Genomic DNA, 7,451 nt, shown 5'->3' with positions numbered 1-7,451 from the left:
TAATCTTTCTCCCTAGTTGCACTTATGAGGAGGTGTTGGTGTGAATAAGGATATTTCCTAATTAGTTATTGGTTAGCACCTATTCGCACATGTTAAGTTTACTTGGAATAGCTTAGTTATCACATGGAGCACTCATTAGTGTTCATATTAGCCATCTTATGTGTCATTCTAGATAGAGATGAGTCAACAACATCAATTTAATTTTGTCACTAGGTAGTTATAACTACTCCTTCATCTCTTACCTATATAAACAAGCTCATTTATACATTGTATCATATCAATTGATCATCAATTCATAGAAATTCATTTCAGATGCATCTCAAGATTTGATTCTTAATCTCATTTGTTGTTCATTACTTATCTACAACATTCTCTTTTGTGTGGTTGGTTATTATTTTCATTGTGAAGCTTCAATAGCTTCATATTAGGCATCTAATTTATTCAACACTTTTCTCTAGCCCTAATTTTTTTTAGGTGAACAAATTTCTTCAACAGCGAAACTCACACTCTATTGTCTACTGTTGCCTACATAGGGCTACACATGGTGAGCAAGGAAGGTTTTAGACATGTCTGGTTGGAGAGTGACTCACTTAACATTGTGAAATGCATCAGGGGTAGTATGGAACCAAGCCAAACCATTTCAAACTTGATCAAGGATTGCCTTGAAATGATTGCCGGCCTAGAGGAGTTCAAGATTTCACACATTTTCTGGGAAGGAAATAAACTAGCCGATCATGCTACCAACTTATCTATTGATAACGTGGCGATTAAATTGTGGAGTGGAAGGGAAACCTTCCTGAAAACTGTGTGCAACCTCGCAATAAATGATGTCGCTATCTTCACCCTTACAAATGACTTTAATGCTAGAAGATTATGATGGGATGGGATCCGTTTGGATGGTAATTCAAATTATTACCATTTTGGGAAGCTCTAGAAACTTCAGCTCACCCTGTTTTTGGTTTTTCTTTTTCCTAGTTTTGCATCTAGAGTGTAGCTATCTGGACTGCATGAGTAACAGAATGGGTGGTGACAAGAATAGACATGAACCCACAACTTATGATAAGTGGCAGAAGAATAAGGAGGTCTGGGCGGAAATCTTTGATGGTGGGATGATCCCCTATTTGTAGAGACTTCATGTTAGCTCTTCCTTGATTACTAAAAGCTTTGTCAAAGGTTGGAACAAGGGTGTGTTAACCATTTATGGGACAGAATTCTATGTTGATGAAACCCTGGTTGCCACTGATACTGGACTTGCTATGGAGGGAAAACAATTTTAGAGAGAAAGGAAATCGGGTGAGGAGTCCATCACTTCTTTTTTTGAGAAGAAAAAGGAACGACAAAGGGTTTCTAAAATGGTGGACAATGGCTACAATAAGAAAGAACTGAATTCCCTCTGGGTGGACATGGCGGAATTTCTCATGAGGTACATCACTCTTGATGGTAGATATGCTAGTATTTTCTCATATCATTTTACAATTGTAAACCATTTTAGGCATGGTAAAATTATTTCCATCCCCTTCTACTTGGTTTGGTCCTTGGAATAGTTTAGCTAAACATGTTGAGAACCTGAATAATCTGGTCCTTCATGAGGAGCTTATCATGTTAGTCATGGATTATGCCAAAGCTCATGAAGTGAAACCCTCCTTCATCGATAAAACCCACATTTCTTCCTCTAACCTAGAGGTGTAGTTTGTTTTTGACATGAAGATAGAAGAGAATGATAGTGGCATTGCCATGGTTTGGTGTGATATCAAGGATTCAGAGGACCCTGAGTATAGACTAAAGAAAGAAGGGGCGACTATGGTGACACTAAGAACTAACAGTAGCAAAAAAACCAATCCTCCAATGTGGGTAGAAAGCAAATTTAAATCCAGTAGGAGGAAAATGCAAGACTTGGAGACCCCCATCAGGAAGAAAATGAAATTGACCAAGTCAAGTGGGTCCAAAGATAAGTACCATGAAATTAGCTTAGACATCCCTATCAATGTGGATACAAGAAACTAGAGATGGTGAATAACGAGAATGAAGGTGATAAAAAGGGGGAGAAGGTGCTGGAAGACCTGATTTTGGAGATCGCTAGGGGCCAAGAAAACTACTGGAAGTGGGTGGATAAGGAAATTGGAACCCTGAAAGATGGGATTAAGGGAATTATTGAGACTTTCATGGCGTCCCGTGGGCCTAGTAAAATTGAGAAGATCATGAGCATGATTCAGAAGCTATCTCAGGATGTTGAAGCTATGAAGATCTTCCACAAGCACAGAATTGAAAAGTTGGAAGAGTATGTGAATGACATTAAAGACAAACTAATTAATCTGTTGGAAATTAGCAAGGAGGCGATGAGTAATAGTGTTGAAGGTTTGGAGAAAATCAATAACATGATGGCCAACTATAGAACCAGACCCATAGCCAGCGATCATCCCTTGAGGGAAAAACAAAAAAAGAATGATTCGGAGGGTGGCGAGAGTGCTATTGGAGGGAAGACTAGTTTGGGTCCCTGTACTAGGACCATGAGCTAGAGCCAGGACTAGGGTACCTCCAGATTCATCGTGAAGGATTTGGAGAAAATAAACAAGAAGATTATTTAGAAGAATACTAAATTAGTGCAGTCTCTCAGTTGAGTGCATTTTCCTATCTTTTTTGGAGACATTTTGTATTGGTTTTTGGTGTTGGATCTTTGTGGGGTTTATCCCCCGTTTCTCTTATGATTAACATCTTTTTGGCTGCTTCCCTTGCTCTGTAAAACTTTAGGTTTTAGGTCCTTGTTAAACTTATTTATCTTTATCAAAAACTTTTCTCTACTCAATAAAGACTCAAGAACATGTAGCTATCATCGCACCCTCTTCCCACTTCCACATAGAAGAGTAAATCCTAACACATTCTACCCAACATTATCTATATTGGATGAAAAACAATATAGTTCAATATCAACATTCTATGTCATCAAATATTTTTCTCACCTTCATTGATTTTCAACTCCTCTTTCCTTTCTCTATGAGAAAACCTCACTTTAACAATTTCTATAATCTCTTTTTCCTTATCTTCTCCTCTTCTATCCTTTTCCTAAGAAATATTATATCTTCACAAACTCTATATCATCTAACCTCAATCTAATATTTTATCATCTCATCATTCTTAAATTTCATATAAATGCATATCTAAGAAAATTATGCTCATTGATACAACTTGATGTATATGAGATCAAGGTCCCTTAACAAGTAGCTGAATCACACTACCAACAAACCTTAACTATAGTGAAAATTGATAAAACAACATGAAATAATATTTATTGATTTCAATTTCAAATTTCAAATTTACAACAATAGTTATTTACAAGATATAAATCTAACTCCTTTCTATCACCATTTCACTCCAATATTCCCTCCTAATGGCATTCTTCTCTTCACTCTTTCATATGGTAGCTATTCACATTTCTTTACCTCCAAACTGGCCAAAACTTAACTTCCTACCCTTAAGCTTCCTTATTTTCTCTTTCATTACCTCTTCCTTTTTGCTCAAATTCTGAACCTATTCTCCAATATCATATCCCTTCCTTAAAAGTCCTTTGCACGAAGTTGAACCATAAACACAACTATTACAAAATTCAATGACCATCATTCTTTACATCTTCACCCACGTGTCCAAATTTAAATGGTTCTCTAAAACAATTAGAATTCTAATGAATTTGATTGATAGTTTATTATCCACTAGGAACTTAATCAATAACTTGTAAATTCCTTGGAGGAACACACTCACTTTAAAAATTGCTCAATCTCCAATCTTTTTTTTGTTTACCAAGAGCTAAAAATTACTTCCTTTTTCATGGAGTTTCCTAACTCCATATGAACTATTCAATTTGGTGGTGGTTCCTAATCAATTAGGAACTATTTTCATATTTGAACCATGTTTTTCTTTTGCCCCTTTCTATAATGAGTTCCTATATTATGAGGAACTACCTTATCATAAGAAAATATTTATCTAAATCATTCCCATCATTGTTTCCCTATTGTTGAAGACCCCATCACCTCCAGAGTCAAAGCTACTTTGGACTCCACTTCTATGTCCTCCAAGAAAGGTTCCGATAAAAAGTTGTCTTTTGCTGATAAAGTGAAAGTGATTTGTCATGATTGGCAAGTTGATAATGCCCCCACATAATAGACTTTTTATTTGTGTCTTTGATGGGGGGTTGGATGTCTAGTTTTTTGTTGTCTAGTTGTGTTTTGGTTTGGTTCTGGTTATCTACTAATTTTTGGTGCATTTTGGTAATGTTATTTTTCTTGGCACTCATCCCTGATGAGCCCCAGGTAATTACTTTGTATTCATAATGTAAAATGCTCAGGCCTATCCTTCTTTAATCAATCAAGACAATTTTTCCCTATTGTTAGGGTTCCAACCCCATTAGGAACCATTACATGTTCAGGCCTATCCAACTTTAATCAATCAAGAGAATGTTGTTCAATTGTGAAGACCTTGTCAGAGTTGTAGTAGACAGTAGGAACTTTGGTTTGTAGTTATAAAAGGTCTCCATCTTGAGTTGATATCCTTTTATAGAGGTTCCTCCTACTCTAGGAACTGTCCATCATTGCCTTGGTTGATGGTTCTAGCCCCATTAAAAACTATGAAGAAAAGTGAGTGTTGAAGACATTATTGAAAATTTGAGAGGGACCAAAAACTATCAAGGTATTCTAACCCCTTTTTGAAACCAATTCAGACCTTTAATATTTTTTCTACTTTGTTGTTGTCAAACAAGTGATGGTTAAAATAGGAACAAAAATAATTGTCTTTCATTTTTTCCATGTCAAGGTTTCAACCCTCATTAGGAATTCTAATGCTTATCCTCACTTAACAAGATTTTGTCTCTTCTTCTAGAAACCTGAATGGTTGTCCTTGTTTATGGGGGTTTCAAGCCTCCATAGGAATGCACACTCTTATCTACTTTTCATAAGTTAAAACTACAAGTTTCAATGGTTCTGCGAGTTCTAGGAACCACCCCAAGATTTAATTTTCCATGACTTAGCAAATTTTCATCCAATTTTCACCAAACTTGAAACTATATTACGCTTTTGGCTCCTCTACAAGGTGTAATTTAGATTTGTAGATAACTAGGCATCAAAGAATGTTCAATGATTCCAACAAGAATAAAAACCCATCAACTATTCTAAGGGTTCCTAGAACCAGCTATACTTTTGACATGTTCCTAAGAGAGATTAAACCTCTAATCGACTATAGCATAGCCAAATTTGATCCAATGTCTACTAAATTGAGACTAGAGATAACCTTTTGGGTCATCTACAAGATAGATTCCTCACTTGGATAAATTAATCTGGATATTTTTCTCCAAAAGTAGACTAATAAAAAAATTAATTGAAAACCAACTCAAACACAACCTAACACTGAAAACTGAATTAAAATAGAAAGAAAACCTAACTTTTGTTCTAGGTGATAGAGGATTGCTTGTGAAGACGAATGCTCTTGCATCATAGATTCAAGTCCAATTGATAAACATGGGGTAAAAGTTGATTACTAGTAAAATGTTATTGAACTTGGATCTATGTTTCCCTATATAGTCCCTAACGTACTCCCTTCTTGTTCAATCATACATATCTCCACTTCGCATGGGTTCCTTCAAGGTTATGTCCATAATGTGACTCATTCGAGACATGGTTCCCATAAGTCTCTTAGCATACATGTCATGGCTGGTCTCCCCCACATGGTCAATTTTTTACTTCTCGGCATAATTGTGGCATCCTTGCTTAACACGTTAGTGAGAAATTCCCCTAAGTAGAACTTGCCAATTATTTTCTACTTCTCGGCCAAATTGTGGCATCCTTCTGCTCCCTGTCATTGGGTTAATTTGACTATATTGGGATGTGCCAAGTTTTGTATCAAGTTGTACATATGTGATTGAATTCTACATTATTTTGTTTTGATATATTTTTTATACAAAATGTGTACTATTCATCATTTAAAATAGAAATCCAGCTCAATTGTTCATTGAACTTAGAATGAAGTTAACGTCAGATTGTTATTGGTTATGCACGGAAAGGAGGCGTTAATCCACTGGCTTTGTGTTATAGTCTGGTGATTTTCATCCTGTACAGTTTTAAGAGAATATTAAACTAATAATCCTACGGTAGACTTGCAAGATATATAGGTTGCGTGTTTTACTCAGGTGCTGGGAAGACAGGAGTAGCTGCACTTTGAAGACTGATGTAAAGAATGTTCGTTTGGAATGGCAGGTGTGCTGACATATCGTTACATGTATTCGTCACCCTATAGTGTATTTCTATCATTAACCTATTATTACATATAAAAAGGTTCTTGACGGAGTACAAAGAATGACGAAGATGTGAGTATCACATTCATGAAGATAGCTGATGCTGTTCATGCATGCAGGTCCATGCATTACTATTTTTAGGATCCACCATATAAAACATCCACGAACCGTAATTCACCATCGCAGACCACAGCACAAGAAAGCTATTTTCAGTTCTTTATTTAGGACCGTTAGTTATGAAATAATCTCCTATTTTTAGTGTTGAAGTTTGTTTGAAATTAGCATGTGTTCTTTTAATTGATCAATGCAAGCAAAATAGGATATGCATCATCTTTCTTAGAACAGCTAGCTCTAGTTCCACCGTAGCAATCCATTTAGTTTGTAATGCACAGTATTTGATGAACTGCGGTTTAAGTTTAGAGTTGTCTTAATAGAGTTTCTTCGGTGTAAGTATTTGTAAGGCTGTGAACTCTTTAAATAACCAGCCTCTTTGTAATTATTTTGTGCTGCAATAATAAAACAGGGTCTACGTAAATTCTGGGTTCAATTTGGATTTTTCCTAATTGTATGGTTTGGTTGTGAATTGTTTACTCTGACATAAATATTTATGTTTAACAATTGGCTTTCAGAACAGGGGTAATTTTAGATTCTACATGTGGTATTAGAGTAGGTAAAATTGTTTTGGGTTAAAGTTTTATTGTTGGAATTTCGCCAAAGTTAATCATGTCGAATTCTAACCATATGCCCATTCCATAATTTGATGGGAATGATTATGATTATTGGTGCATTAAGATGCCAACCTTTTTGATTGGAAAAGATTTGTGGGAGATTATTGAATCAGGTTATGAGGAGCCAGCTGATTGGAATGCCCTTGCAGCCAATGAAAGAACAACAAGAAAGGAAGCAAGGAAAAAGAATGCTCAAGCTTTGTTTCACATTCAGATAACTCTTGATAAGAGCTTATTTCCAAGAATATTTGGAGCAACAACTGCCAAAGATGCCTGGAAGACTCTACAAGAATCTTACCAGGGTAGTGATCAAGTTAAAGTGGTCAAGCTTCAAACATTGAAGTGAGAATTCGAGAATTTGAAGATGCAAGAAGCTAAAAGTATAAGTGGTTATTGTGTTAGAGTCAAAGATGTGGTCAATAAAATGACTACACTTGGGGAAATTGTAA

The sequence above is a fragment of the Cryptomeria japonica genome, chromosome 9 (genome assembly GCF_030272615.1).
Source record: "Cryptomeria japonica chromosome 9, Sugi_1.0, whole genome shotgun sequence".
Taxonomy (NCBI): domain Eukaryota; kingdom Viridiplantae; phylum Streptophyta; class Pinopsida; order Cupressales; family Cupressaceae; genus Cryptomeria; species Cryptomeria japonica.
This window is presented reverse-complemented; position numbering follows the sequence as displayed.